At 45.3% G+C, this 15,155-nt stretch overlaps 1 protein-coding gene across 2 annotated transcripts in view; it reads left to right on the top strand.

The window, feature by feature from the left end:
* Positions 1-815: 815 nt before the first annotated feature.
* DAGLA (diacylglycerol lipase alpha) overlaps positions 816-15,155 on the top strand; it is a 70,972-nt gene continuing 56,632 nt past the window's right edge. Inside the window, exon 1 of one of the 2 annotated variants that reach the window (XM_056526801.1) lies at positions 816-1,285. The gene's annotated coding sequence lies outside the window, so the exon portion shown is untranslated. The remainder of the gene's footprint in view (positions 1,286-15,155) is intronic. The other variant, XM_056526800.1, reaches the window with a different exon arrangement.

Genomic DNA, 15,155 nt, shown 5'->3' with positions numbered 1-15,155 from the left:
GCCCCCTCAATGCAAGTCTATGGGAGGGGGCGTGACGGCCGCCACGCCCCCTCCCATAGACTTGCATTGAGGGGGCTTGGCCGTGATTTCACGAGTCTCTGCCCTGCATCGCTAGTCATCCAGCACGGAGCGAAGTTCACTCTGTGCATCGGATGTCTGGGGTGCCGCAGCCGAGGTTGCGGGGGTTCCCAACAGTGGGACCCCCGCGATCAGACATCTTATCTCCTGTACTTTGGAGAGAGGATAGGGGATAAGTATCTGATTGGGGGGAGTGTTCCGACCTCTGCAACCACGCGCAATCTTCTACACAACGCCCTGGCTATGCTTGTGCATAGAGTGGGGGGGGGGGGGGGCGACACACCCTCCCCATCTCACCTAGCGATAGACAAATACAGCTTTCAGGACGAATTGGCACAGCGGTAGGAGACGGCCCCGCTCTGGAGATTGTGGGGGTCCAACTGCTGGGACACTGTGAATCCCTATTCACAGGATCCCAGCAGTTGGACCCCCACAATCTCCAGAGCGGGGCCCTAGACATCTTACCTAGGGGATAAGATGTCATTTTTCATAAGTGGAGCACTCCTTTAATCTAGGGATCTGGGGGTTGATATAAGTATGAATATATTTAGGGATTTGGTGTCTGGTATTAATACAAGGGTCTGAAGTAAATGTGCAATCCCTTCTGGGGTCAGAAACTAATACAGTATTGGGGTCTGATATAAATATAGGCAGGGGGGGGGGGTCTGAATACATAACCACGCCCTTTTAAATAAGCCACACCCTCAATGCTATCTGTCATTGTGCTTAGGTATCACTCAGTGAGGGGGCTTTCCCATCCCCATTGCTTGGTCTGGTGGCGCCACCTGCTGGTCACTCTGGGTATCACTGTAGGGGCGTGGCCTGTACTCACCTGTGATAACACAGGTGCAGTAGGTGAAGGCGTTACCCATAGCAGCCAATCAGTTCCAAAAATGAAAGGAGCGCTCTGATAGGTTGCTATGGTCACCGGCCACTTGCTGTCATCATCCATTAGGCCCCTTATTCCATTTCATTCCCAGTGAGGTCCTATTCTCCATCCGGGCATCCCCCTGCTACGCTATGACGTCACGGCTATCCCTGCGCTGCTGGCGCAGTTGCCATGAATACCACCGGTGCTGGGAGAAAAGGGGGGATAGAGAGGAGGTTCCGGAAGTGACGTCAGGTCCCGCCCCGGTGCGGACGTGCCGCTGCGCCGGGATCACGGAAAGAAGGAGCGAGAGAGTAGGCGGCATGGAGCCTCCGAGAGGTGAGAGCGGTGATGGCTGCGCGGGGCGGGGACGTCTGGCGGCCATGCGGGAGCCCCGAGCTGGCGGGGGGTGGGGAGGAACAGGGCGGCTCGGGTACAGCTGTGCGTGATGTCACTGCCAGAGGTGACAGCTGTGTGTGCGGGAGCCCCGCTCCATCACATCCCTGCATCCTCCATCAATGGGGACAGTCAGCAGTGCGGGCTCCGGCCGGTATTCGCCTGTGCAGAACTATCTAGGGCTATAACGGATCGGTGACCGGTGTATGACCAGGAGATGGGGGATCTCTGCGGACCTTACATGACGGCCATACACGGGGTCGGGACTTGGTGAATGACTGGGACTACATACATGGGATATATATATATATATATATATATATATATATATATATATATATATATATATATATATATATATATATATATATTATCTCTATCGATCACACACCAATGCATGCTGGGAGTTGTAGTTCTGCAACAGATGCATGTCCACAGTTTGGAGACTATATAAAATGTATTTTTTTTTCTTTCAGTGTTGCAAAACTACAACTCCCAGCATGCACGGACAGCCTTTGGCTGTCTGTGCATGCTGGGAGTTGTAGTTTTGCAACCCTGGTTGGGAAAGACTAGTCTAATCCTGGATAACCCCCTTTTAAGCGACCTGCCACAAATGAGTGTTGTACAAAAAAAGCTGATCTCTTTCCGCAAACAGCGCCTCTTGTGCCACAGGTGGTGTCTGGTATTGCAGTTCTCCCCTTGGCGTGAATGGGGCAGAGCAGCAATATCATATCGATATCAATGGAGCTGTTTCTGGAAAAGAGCATTATATATATATATATATATATATATATAATTATTTTTTTTTTTTATTCCCACCTATAGCGCCACTCTTGTGCACAGGTGTTGTCTGGTTTTACATCCCCTTTCCAGTGTATGGGGCTGAAATGCCATATTAGACAAGTGTCACAGTTTCTGGATAGAGAGTGAATCCTTGTTCCTACTTACACCTGTCCGTTTATTGCATCTGATATTGCAGCTAAGCCCTATGTAGTGTACCAGGGATGTACTGAACTGCAATACCACACTTCTCCTGTGTGTATTAGTGGCGCTATTTCTGGAGGAAAAAAGGATTTGCTTCCCCCCCGGAAATGTCTCCACTCTTATGTGTTGCAGCTTTGCCCGAACAGTTTGCCTCCAGTTGTTGCAAAACTACAATTCCCAGCATGCCCGACAGCCAAAAGGTGCACTGTTTGGAAAACCATGGCCACTATAGCCCCTCGGCCACTAGGTGTCTCCTTCGATAGCAATCTATTTTTTTTTTTTTTTTTTATTTATTTTTTTTTTCTGCCTGTTAGGGGAATTCCATCTCTAGCAGCTAATAAAAGCATGGTTGTAGCATTATTAGTAGTTGAGTGGTTATTAGGACTTATCAGCTGCTGTAGCTGGGGTCCATATTGGAGGCTGATCTTTTCAGACCCCTCAGCTTGGACTGCAATGAATTATGGGAGTGTGTATGAGGCCAGATCCCTGCTGTCATCTGATCATTTACATAGAAGTCTATTGGATTTCTAGTTACTGTACACAAAGGCTAACCCTGGAAACTTCAAAAATGCTTAATTTTAATCCTTAAATTCTCAGTCTTCTGTGATTTTATTTTTTTTCATTTATTTGCTTTAAATGATCGCTGTCGTTTTAAACAATTTCCCTCCTTGTTTTTTTTTTTTCTTTTTTTTTTCTTTTTTTTAACATTTGCTCTTGTGATTCCTAACATATTTGCAAATATCTTATTATACCCCAAATACTCCTTGTCAAAGGGGGGAAATAAAAAACAAAAAAAAACCTCTAATGCCTCGGCCACTAGGTTTATCCTTTCATTGCAATCTGTTCTTTACTGCCTGTTAGGGGAATTCTATCTCTAGTATAGGGAGACTGAGACAGATTACCAGAAGTTGGGGGGCACGGCTTATCTGGAGATATGTGCAGGAGAGAGTATGTGGGAATGCAGCCTCCTCCAGCAGGTCCACCCTGTGTATTTATAGGTTAATCAAGGTTTACTGCTCATCTCTGACCACCCATAAAAATCTGGGCAGCCATCCCTCCTGTAGTTTATCAGCCGCTCACTGCATAGACCAGGGATGCTTTTATGATCTACTAGTTCCTTACTGTAATCTCCCACCCCCTTTTACTCTTTCAGCAGCAGCACCCTTTACTCTTTCAGCAGCAGCATTCCACTGCTTAGACCAGGGCTCCTTTTGTAGTGTAACCCTACCTTACTTTGATGCATTTTTTTTATTTATTTTTTTTTTGCTCACATAGCACTTTACAAACCCCCTAACACCTTCTCCATCTACATAGTATCTATAGTCATGGACTAAAAATAATCCTCCAGCACAGTGCAAGCCTGCTCAGTCCAGTACACTTTCTCCAGCTGTCCTGTGATTGGCCGTTGAAATAAGGGAAAGGAAACCCTGGGTGTACTGTTGGCAAATAACTCTCTTGTTTCCACCCCCTAAAATGGAGAGGGTGAAAAATAGCAGAGCACCATGCAGGGGACTGTCAGGCTCGATAACAGCAGTGACAGCCTACTTTTTCATCATCTAATAGGACACGTCTAGAGATGAGTGAACTTACAGTAAATTCTATTCGTCACAAACTTCTTGGCTCAGCAGTTTATGACTTTTCCTGCATAAATTAGTTCAGCTTTCAGGTGCTACGGTGGGCTGGAAAAGGTGGATACAGTCCTAGGAGACTCTTTCCTAGGACTGTATCCACCTTTTCCAGCCCACCGGAGCACCAGAAAGCTGAACTAATTTATGCAGGAAAAGTCATCAACTGCCGAGCCGAGAAGTTCGTGACTAATCAAATTTACTGTAAGTTCGCTCATCTCTAGACACGTACAAAAGTGTCTATGCTGGAGCACAAAACATAAACAATCTGCAGTTCACTGCTTTCTATAGTTGTGCAAAATTGATCAAGCCCCCTGCACCTTTTTGGTAAATTTTGAGCAACTGCCCAAACAATTCACCAAGCAAACAGGGGTTAAAATCTATTCTGCCTTAACAGGGTTAGGTATCAATTTATAAAACCTGACTTTCAGGAACCTGGGAAAGCTGGGTCAGAGGAATTTCTGTGCTTTACTCCAGCATTGGATCTTATAACCTCCAGCAGACCTTTCCCATGTGCAGCCATATTGTGATCGGGTTATATTGTTTTCTTTAGAACGTTATTTCCTGATAGAAATCCTTGTGCCTCCAAGGCATCTTGGGAAATGTTCCTGAGTAAATCTTTCCTCCTGAGGTGTGTTTGCACTGGGGCGGGGGTGGCAGCCCTTACTGGTGCTGGAATGGATGCTCCACTAGATGGGTGTGGGGGGAAGAGGAAGAATTACCTGCGCAGGTACTGGCTTGTATGACTTGGAAGCTGTTCAGACTGCCTGTATTGTTCAGAGATGGCTCGTCCTGTTCTCGGTCAGGGACATCCTGCTTGTGGCATCAAAGATTTACCTGTATGAGGTGACATCTAGATTCTAGTGTCTTAGGCCAGATCTTGTAATACCACATTCCTTGTGGCCTGATGAAGTATATGTGAATGTACAGGGGAAGGTGGCCGCTCCCTGATGCAAACCGTATACAGTCCATTTTACCTGGCTCCTGTTTTTGGCATAAATTATATGGAGAATTACATGAATAGCACTTCCATAAGGTAGTGTTGGCATTGGAATCACTCCTTGGTAGGCTTGTTCTGATAATAATCTGCAGCGTATCAGTTTTGTCCTGGTGGTCTGTCCGCAGAATACAGGCTGCAGTTTATCAGCTAACTACAGTGACCCCCCCCCCCTGACCTACGATGGCCCCGACATACGATCATTTCAAGATACGATGGCCTCTCAGAGACCATCGCATGTTGAAGGCAGCATCATCATACGATGCTTTTGTATGTCGGGGCCATTGCATAAACTGCTATCTGGCAGCGCGAACTTCTTCAGCTGCCGCCGGATAGCCGTTTACGGTGCCCTGTGTGGTCCGCTGACGATCACTTACCTGTCCTCTGGGCTCCGGCGCGTCCTCTTCGGGATTCCTGCATCGTCGGCGCTCTCCAACGTCATCACGTCGCTGCGCACGCCGTTCCATCATCCAATAGGAGCGGCATGCGTAGCGACGTGATGGTGGCGACGGAGAGAGAGGATGCCGGGGAAGCAGAGGCCTTACCGGAGCGTCGGGGACACCTCAGGGACGCGGCGACAGCGATGGATGACGACATCCAGGGCAGCGGTGACTGTCCGGAGCGGCAGGGAAAGGTGAGTACAACCTTAAATACCAGTGGTCTTCAACCAGTGGACCTCCAGATGTTGCAAAACAACTCCCAGCATGCCCGGACAGCCGTTGGCTGTCCGGGCATGCTGGGTGTTGTAGTTTTACAACATTAGGAGGTCTGCAGGTTGTAGACCACTGTCCTATACTTTACATTGCACGGATCCCTCAACATACGATGGTTTCAACAAACGATGGTCCATTTGGAACGGATTACTATCGTATGTTGAGGGACCACTGTATAGCGCTGGGTAGAGATGGGCAAAAAGCACAAAACACCAGTTATAGACACAGTTCAAATGCAGGACTTCTCAAGTAGTTTATTGTCTAAAAACAAAATACAGCAATGTTCACAAAAACCCAGCAATTTTCCCAAAGCTAGAGAGTAAAGGTAGGTAGCCTTGCCTTAGAGTGTACGTGAGGTGGGTGAAAACTTCTCCATCATTCTGCCATTACAAGAGTCCGTATTCTGAGACTGGGTTGACTATACAGAATTTCCTTTACTTCTCTATGCAAAAACCAAGGCGTACGAGTCAGTTCTCAAAGTCCCATCAATTGAGCGTTAATTCCATGAGGGTTCTCTGGGACCCCGAATCATAAGAAAGAAGCTGGCGGTGACGCTGATGTCTTACTGTATCCTTTTCACAGTTTTAAAGGAGTACTCCGCCCCTAGACATCTTATCCCCTATCCAAAGGATAGGGGATAAGATGTCTCATAGCAGGGGTCCCGCCGCTGGGGACCCCCACAATATAGCAAGCAGCTACCCACCTGGAAGTGCTGGAGGCTCTCAGTCTAATGCTTCCTGACCACGGGGACGGGAGATAGTGACGTCACGACTCCGCCCCCGTGTGACGTCGTGCCCCTCCCCCTCAATGGGAGGGGGTGTGATGGCTGTCACGCCCCCTTCCATAGACTTGCATTGAGGGGGCGGGGCGTGACGTCACACGGGGCGGAGTCGTGACATCACGATCTTCTATTCCCGTGGTCGGGAGCCAGAACCTCCAGCGCTGCTGGAAGCAGATACAGGTGGGTGCTGCATGCTATATTGCAGGGTTCCCCAGCAGCGGGACCCCCGCTATGAGACATCTTATCTCCTACCCTTTGGATAGAGGAAAAGATGTCTAGGGGTGGAGTACCCCTTTAATCTGCACTGTAGTCCTCTGGCTGTCCAGGGAACTGCAGGATGGTCCATTCAAGTGGACATGTCTGACTACACAGCCAGGTGACTGGATGAATTGCTTCACCCACATAATTACATGGGGGTCCCAGAAGTTTGACTCTGACTGATCATAATGTGATGGTGTATTCTACTGGCATGGGAATGCTCAATGCCACCTTTCCGTATAGAGACCCAAAACCTCTCTGTGCCCTAATGTTCATTTTTAAATGAACTGGTGCCAGAAATTCAAACTGATTTGTAAATTACTTCTATTTAAAATCTCAATCCTTTCGGTACTTAGCAGCTGTATGCTACAAACAAAATTCTTTTCTTTTTGAATTTCTTTTTTGTCCTGTCCACAGTGCTCTCTGCTGACACCTGATGCCTGTATCAGGAACTGTCCAGAGCAGCATAGGTTTGCTATGGGATTTTCTCCTGCTCTGAACAGTTCCTGATACAGGCATCAGGTGTCAGCAGAGAGCACTGTGGACAAGACAAAAAAGAAATTAAAAAAGCAAAGCATTTCCTCTGTAGCATACAGCTGCTAAAAAGTACTGGAAGGGTAAAGATTTTTTAATAGAAGGGATTTACAAATCTGTTTAACTTTCTGGCACCAGTTGATTTAAAAAATAAGTTTTTCACCGGAGTACCCCTTTAAAGTGGTATTCCAGGCAAAAACATTTTATCCCTTATCCAAAGGATAGGGGATAAAATGTCTGATTGCTAGGGGCCCGCTGCTGAGACCCCCGCGATCTCCCTGCAGCACCCGCATTCTATGTGGGTGCTGATTCTCCAGTTTTGGAAACCTCCGGCTTTCCAGGCCTGGGGATGTGAGGTCACGCCACGCCCCCTCCATTCATGTCTATGGCAGGGGGCGTGGCGGACGCCACGCCCCCTCCCATAGACATGAATGGAGGGGGTGTGGCGTGATGTCACGTCCCCAGTCCCGGAAACCCAGAGGTTTCGGAAACGGGAGATTCAGCACCCACATAGAATGCGGGTGCTGCAGGGAGATCGTGGGGGTCTCAGCAGCGGACCCCTAGCAATCAGACAAATGTGTTTGCCCGGGACGTCCCTTATAAATCGCTGAGGCATTTGTCTGGATGCAGGAAAAGCCGGAGACTCCAGCCTGGTGTCCACTATTGCTGCATATAGTCCAAGTATCTCCTCAGGTGGACCTCCACTACCATGTTCCCCACTGACCGGTTCTGTCTTATTTCAGGGCCTCCTGGCTGCGTTCTGGCGCGAGCCTCGTAGATCTCTTCTCTTTAATTACAGATTACATAAACAGATTATCAGATGTTATTACCATCAAATTAGTACGCCTGGAGATTAGTCTGGTATTACAGCCTCGCCCAAGACACTGACGGGAGGCCGAGGTGCCAAGTGTCCTCCCCATTGAGATGTCGGTGAAGATGTGCAGGGAGAATACGGAGGAAATGACTGTCAGTATGGGACATCCTGTTATGTCTCTGATACGTCTTGTTTTTGTGTCACTGAGAAGGGTGAAGGGTGAAGGGAAAGCCTTGTCCTAATAATTCTCCAGGATCCAACATTCTCCTGAAAGGGGGAAAAACTCAATTACATGTGAGATTGGGGTGTCCAGATTTGTGGCTCGTCTCCCCATTATCTGTCTGCGTTCACCTGCATCTCCTATAATCCTCGGGCTGCCCAGGCCTCATAATTGTTCTTTTAATATTTCATGAGGAGTCTTCTAAATGACAGTCAGTGTCGCCAGGGTCTCGGCTCACAATGAGGGGGCCTTAGGCTATGGCTGCTCGGCACGCTGTTCTTTTCTCTTAAGCAGTAATAGAGGTTGCATATTAGATCTTCTTTTTTATTATCCTTTCTTGCTTTATTTTTATTTTCCAAGCTATGTTGCGTTATTTTTAAGACCTTTTTAATGGAGCTTTCACCTTTCTTAGGGTTTCCCAGAGTGTGATTTTTTTTTTTTTATTTAAAAAAAAATAATAATAAAAAAAATAAAAAAATAAATAAAAAAAAATATATATTAAAATTAAAAAAAAAGCCAAAAGTGCAGATATATTTGTGGAATCGCCCATGCAGAAACTGTGGATTTCCTTGTGTTAAATCTGCAGCAAAGTTAGAACATAAATGCATTTTTCGAAGATGTGTAAAAAGACCACAAAATACACAGCCAAAAAAAAAAAAACTACAGGGGTGGGGGGGTGTGTGTTTTTTAAAGTGGGTATTAACCCCTTGGGGACCGAGCCCATTTGGACCTTAAAGGGGTACTCCTGTGGAAAACGTATTTTTATTTTTATTTTTTAATCAACTGGTGCCAGAAAGTTAAACAGATTTGTAAATTATTTCTATTAAAAAATATTAATCCTTCCAGTACTTATTAGCTGCTAAATACTACAGAGGAATTTTTTTTAATTTATTTTTTATTTTTTTTTGGAACACAGAGCTCTTTGCTGACATCATGACCACAGTGCTCTCTGCTGACATCTCTGTCCATTTTAGGAACTGTCCAGAGCAGGAGAAAATCCCCATAGCAAACATATGCTACTCTGCACAGTTCCAAAAATGGACAGAGATGTCAGCAGAAAGCACTGTGGTCATGATGTCAGCAGAGAGCTCTGTGTTCCAAAAAGAAAACCATTTCCTCTGTAGCACACAGACCCTAAAAAGTACTGGAAAGATTATAGGGGTATTCCAGGCAAAAACTTTTTTATATTTATCAACTGGCTCCAGAAAGTTTAAACAGATTTGTAAATTACTTCTATTAAAAAATCTTAATCCTTTCAGTACTTATGAGCTTCTGAAGTTAAGGTTGTTCTTTTCTGTCTAAGTGCTCTCTGTTGACACCTGTCTCAGGAAACGCCCAGTTTAGAAGAGGTTTGCTATGGGGATTTGCTTCTAAACTGGGCGTTTCCGGTGACAGGTGTCCAAAGGAAAGGGGATAAGGTGTCTGATCGTGGGGGGCCCGCTGCTGAGACCCCCCCCCCCCACGATCTTCCTGCAGCACCCGCATCCTATGCAGGTGCTGAATCTCCAGTTTCGGAAACCTCTGGGTTTCCGGGACTGGGGACGTGGCGTCACGCCCCCTCCATTCATGTCTATGGGGGGGGGGGCGTGACGGGGGGGGGGGGGATAAAATGTTTTTGCCTGGAATACCACTTTTTAAGCTTTTTTTAATAGAAGTAATTTACAAGTCTGTTTAACTTTCTAGAACCAGTTGATTAAAAAAAAAAAAAAAAAAAAAAAAAAAGTACCCCTTTTAAGGACCACAGCATTTTTTTTTTTTTGCAATTCTGACCACTGTCACTTTAAGCATTAATAACTCTGGGATGCTTGTACTTACGAATTTGATTCAGACATTTGTTTTTGGTGACCTATTCTGCTTGTTGGTGGTAGATTTTTGTTGATACTTGCATCATTTTTTGGTGAAAGGGCTTCAAAGTTTAGCAGCAATTTTAAATCGTTTAGCAGTAAATTTCAAAATCTGAATTTTTCAGGGACCAGTTAAGTTTTGAAGTGAATTTGAGGGTCTTTAAGTTAGAAAAGCCCCATAATGGACCCCGTTATGAAAATTGCACCCCTCACCATATTCAAAATGACATTCAGAAAGTTTAACCCTTTAGGTGTTTCACAGGGATAGCAGCAAAGTGGAGGTGAAAATTCAAAATCTTAATTTTTTTTTTTTTTTTTTTTACACTCTCATGTTCTTGTAGACCCATATTTTTTATTTTTACAAGAGGTAAAAGGAGAAAAAGCCCCACATAATTTGTAACCAAATTTCTCTTGAGTAAGGAAATGCCTCATATGTGGATGTAAAGTGCTCTGTGGGTGCACTAGAGGGCTCAGAAGGGAAGGAGCGACAATGGGATTCTGGAGAGCAAATTTTGCTGAAATGTTTTTTGCTGGGTATGTCTCATTTAGAAAGCCCCCATGATGCCAGAACAGTGAAAAACCCTCCACATGGCATACTATTTGGGGAACTACACCCCTCAAGGAAAGTAACAAGTGGTACAGTGAGCCTTAACATCCCCCAGGTGTCTGACAAATTTTCAATAAAGTCGGACGTGAAAATGAAATTTAAAATTTTTTTTATTTTTATTTTTTTACTAAAATGTTGGTTACTCCAAATTTTTAATTTTTACAAGGGGTAATAGGTGAAAATGTCCCCCTAAACTTGTAACACCATTTCTCTTGAGTATGGAAATACCCCATGTGTGGACGTCAAGTGCTCTGTGGGTGCACTACAATGCTCAGAAGGATAGGAACGACAATGGGATTTTGGAGACAGTATTTGGTTGGAATTGAAGTCGGGGGCCATGTGTGTTTACAAACGACACCCCTCACGGAACGTAACAAGGGGTGCAGTGAGCATTTACATCCCACTGGTGTTTGACAGATCTTTTTAACGATGGGCTGTGCAAAGAGAAAAATAACATTTTTCGTTTTCACAGCCCACTGTTACAAAGATCTGTCGGACACCTGTGGGATGTAAATGCTCACTGTACCCCTTGTTACATTATGTGAGGGGTGCAGTTTCCAAAATGGGGTCACATGTGGCTATTTTTTATTTTTTTTGCGTTTGTCAGAACCCCTGTAACCAGCAGCCACCCCCTGTGCAAATCACCAGTTTAGGCCTCAAATGTACATAGTGCGCGCTCACTCCTGAGCCTTGTTGTGCATCTGAAGAGCATTTTACGCCCACATATGGGGTATTTCCATATTCAGGAAAAATTGCGTTACTAATTTTGGGGGTCTTTTTTTCCTTTTACCTCTTATGAAAATGAAAAGTATGGAGCAACACCAGCATGTTAGTGTAAAAAAACATTACATTTTTTTACACTAACAAGCTGGTGTAGACCCCAACTTTCCCTTTTCATAAGGGGTAAAAGGAGAAAAAGCCCCCCCAAAATTCTTCCTGAATACACCCAATGTGTGACCCTAAACTGTTGCCTTGAAATACGACAGGGATCTAAAATGAGAGCGCCATGCGCATTTGAGGCCTGAATTAGGTGTTTTTATAGGGGTGTACCAGGACGCAAGAGTTACATTTGCCTCCACCACCAAAAATACTGTACGTCAGTTTTCCCCTAACAGGGTGCCACCACTGTCTGTTTCCTAACTCAGTGCTTCCCAACCCATGTGCCCCCAGCTGTTGCAAAACTACAACTCCCAGCATGCATGGTCTGTCAGTGCATGCTGGGAGTTAGTTTTGCAACAGCAGGAGGCACACAGGTTAGGAAACACTGAGTTAGGAAACAGACAATGTTTCCCAACCGGTCCTCCAGTTGTTGCAATACTACAACTCCCAGCATGCCCAGACAGTCGAAGGCCATATTGGGAGTGGTAGTTATGCAACAACTGGAGAACAGTTTGGAGACCACTGTGTAGTGGTTTCCAAACTGTAGCCCTCCAGATGTTGCAAAACTTCAACTCCAAGCATGCCCAGACTGCCCAGGCATGTTGGGAGTTGTAGTTCGGCAACATCTGAAGGGCCAGATGTTGCCGAACTACAACTCCCAGCATGCCTGGGCAGTCTGGGCATGCTTTGAATTGACATCTGGAGCGCTACAGTTTGGACATCATTGTATAGTGGTCTCCAAACAGTGCCCTTCCAGATGTTGCAAAACTACAACTCCCAGCATGCTGGGAGTTGTAGTTCTGCAACATCTGAAGGGACAGATGTTACAGAACTACAACTCTCAGCATGCCTGGACTGTGTGGGCATGCTGGGAGTTGTAGTTTTTAAACTCCTAGAAGCAGCAGTGAAGATCACTTTACAGTGATCTTCACTGCTGCCTCTGATGCTGCGGCTGCCTCCACTTGCCTGCCGGTCCTCCCCTGCTTTACTCGCCGGTCCGCGCAGCCCAAGGTACCCGCCGCCATCTTCCCCCGACTGTCGCATACGATGACTAAGGGTACATTTACACGTGCAGGATCTGCTGCTGATTTTGCTACCCATTGAAGTTAATGGGTAGCAAAAACGGCTGCACAAAATATGCAACAGATCCTGTACGTGTGAACATACCCTTAGGCTGCATTCACACGTGCAGTATTCTGCAGAGATCTGAAGCTATATTCAGTCATTTAATTTACATTGAAATCTGTAGCATAAAATCCTGTGCATCAAATCTGTGCAGAATACTGTACGTGTGAATAGACCCTTAACAAGTAAATCTAGTATGGTTTACTAGGGCTGATTCTGGGAACATTGAGCCTCATTTATCAAAACTAATAGTAAAACTCTGTTGCCCATGGCAACCAGACAAACCTTTAGAGCTCTGGTAAAATGAAAGCTGAGCCCTGATTGGTTGCTATGGGCAATAGCTTTTTGAAATGATACCTCTGTGTCAGTACAGCATGAAGCGCACTTGTATTTCTGGTTCCCCCAATGTGTTTCTCTACTGTTATTAACAGAACAATGAAATACAAAAGTGACCGGAAAATAAGTCCCTTGAATAAAATGCAGAGTGTGTGTGAAAGCTAATGTGAAATAGAAAGCAAGCGGTGCCCCCTACGTGTAAGTGGGAACAGTGCTGTAGTTTTCAGGGAAAATGTTTCCTATTCACCTGGGTGTTTGTAGTAACACCGCACACACTGTCTCGGCCGACTGCCACTACAAAACCGCCCTGACTAAATATCTCTACAGTAAGTTGTTTTCTCACTATATTCTTAATATACTACTGGAGATAGAGGCCTGTTCGATGGTCGCCATGGAAGGAAGGGCTTGGACAAGTAGTTTTTTTTTAGTATTGATGCTTTGTTTTCTGGAAAAATAAGCAGTGCCAGGAATTCCTAACAGTCTCCTCTCCCATTTCGAAATATCATCCATATACAGTGAAAATCAGACAGTGAAAATCATGGACAGTAGACGAATGATCAGACAGCGCATTGTGTCCAGCTAAGGGTTTATTCAGTTTTTTGACAGGGATTTCCATCCACATCTACATGAAATCATAGGAATTTAAATCTGCCTCAGGAATTGATGTGTCAATTTTTATGTAAGTTTTCTTATTAAAGTTAAAATTCACACACAAAAAAAACACATCTAAACTCCTCTGGTTTCTGTATAGAATCCGCGGACCCTATCTCATTCATTTGAATGAGCCGACTGGAGTCAGTGACTCTGGTCGGCACATTTTTACCCCTTATCTGGTTTTGTGACTGGACTAAAAACCATGGTATACTGCAGTTTTAATGTGCAACACAAAAAGAAAAAAACACAGCCGCACATCCACCATTGGTAATTTGATCTACTTGCTTCTCAGCATAATTTCAAAAACAGGTTGTTAGTTTACATTTTGATCAAAACGTACAAGCCTACTCGCCACGTCAAGGCCACCTCGTTAGAGTGGGTCCCTAACCTTACACTGGCGTAGCCCCCGGCAGCGACCACTGCCTCCGAGACCCCATGCCCAATGGGGGGAGCGACCCAGTGGCCAAGCAGCTCCACCCCACAGACAAAGCATCACAGAAACAATGGCCGCCACAGAGAACCACACCAGTATGAAACCTACCATGTTCTCACTGCCGGAGGGCTGGGAGAATGGTAGGAGGAAACCCTTATGCAGTTTCCTACTAATTAAAAATACCTGGGCCAAATGGATGGAGTGGAGTGCTGGCCATGGAAGAAGGGAGAGACTACAAATGTGCAACACAAAAAGAAAAAAACACAGCCGCACATACTACAGTTTTAAGTCCGGTCACAAAACTGGATACGGGGCAAAAATGAGCCAACCGGAGCTACTGTCTGACTCCGGTCGGCTCATTCAAATGAATGAGATGGCGGTGGGGATGCCGGAGCGCCCAGTTTTTCCATCTCCCAGCGGATCCAGGCCCCGTCCATAAGAAATGTTATGTGAATGCAGCCTTACTGATGGACTGGTTTTGCAAGGTGCTATGTGAGCAAAAAGGAAACAGCAGGATCACATCAAGAAAAGGGCACACTATACACTGAGCTGTTGCTGTTTACAGCTCAGATAGCCTTGATTTACTTTTTTTAGTAGATAGCCTTGATTTACCTTTTTGAGGAACTGTGTGGATCATCCTCAGCAGGTAGACTGGCTCGGCTCGCAGGTACACAGCCCAGGCTTTCTCAGGCTCTCCTCTTGTAATGCTCATGCTAAAACCTGCCCCACTTCCTGTAATTTGTCTTCATTTTCCCTGACAGCAGGCAATAAACTGAAGATTGCAGGGAAGTCAGACCCTTAATGGCCAAGAATTAAGAGCATTTTTACTGGGGTTGAGGGATACTTTTGGTAAATAATTAACAAATATGTTGAAATCCCATATTAAATAAAAAAATAAATAAAAAAAAAAAGCATTAGTTGCAACCAAAAAACAAAGAATTGTAGTAAATCCATTCAAAATGATAGAATCCGTCTGAAGATGAATCTTTATGGGCAATTTTAGATCTGT

Source organism: Hyla sarda, chromosome 6 (genome assembly GCF_029499605.1).
Source record: "Hyla sarda isolate aHylSar1 chromosome 6, aHylSar1.hap1, whole genome shotgun sequence".
NCBI classification, from domain to species: domain Eukaryota; kingdom Metazoa; phylum Chordata; class Amphibia; order Anura; family Hylidae; genus Hyla; species Hyla sarda.
The sequence above is the reverse complement of the archived record's forward strand: the minus strand, read 5'-3'. Positions and strand labels throughout refer to the sequence as shown.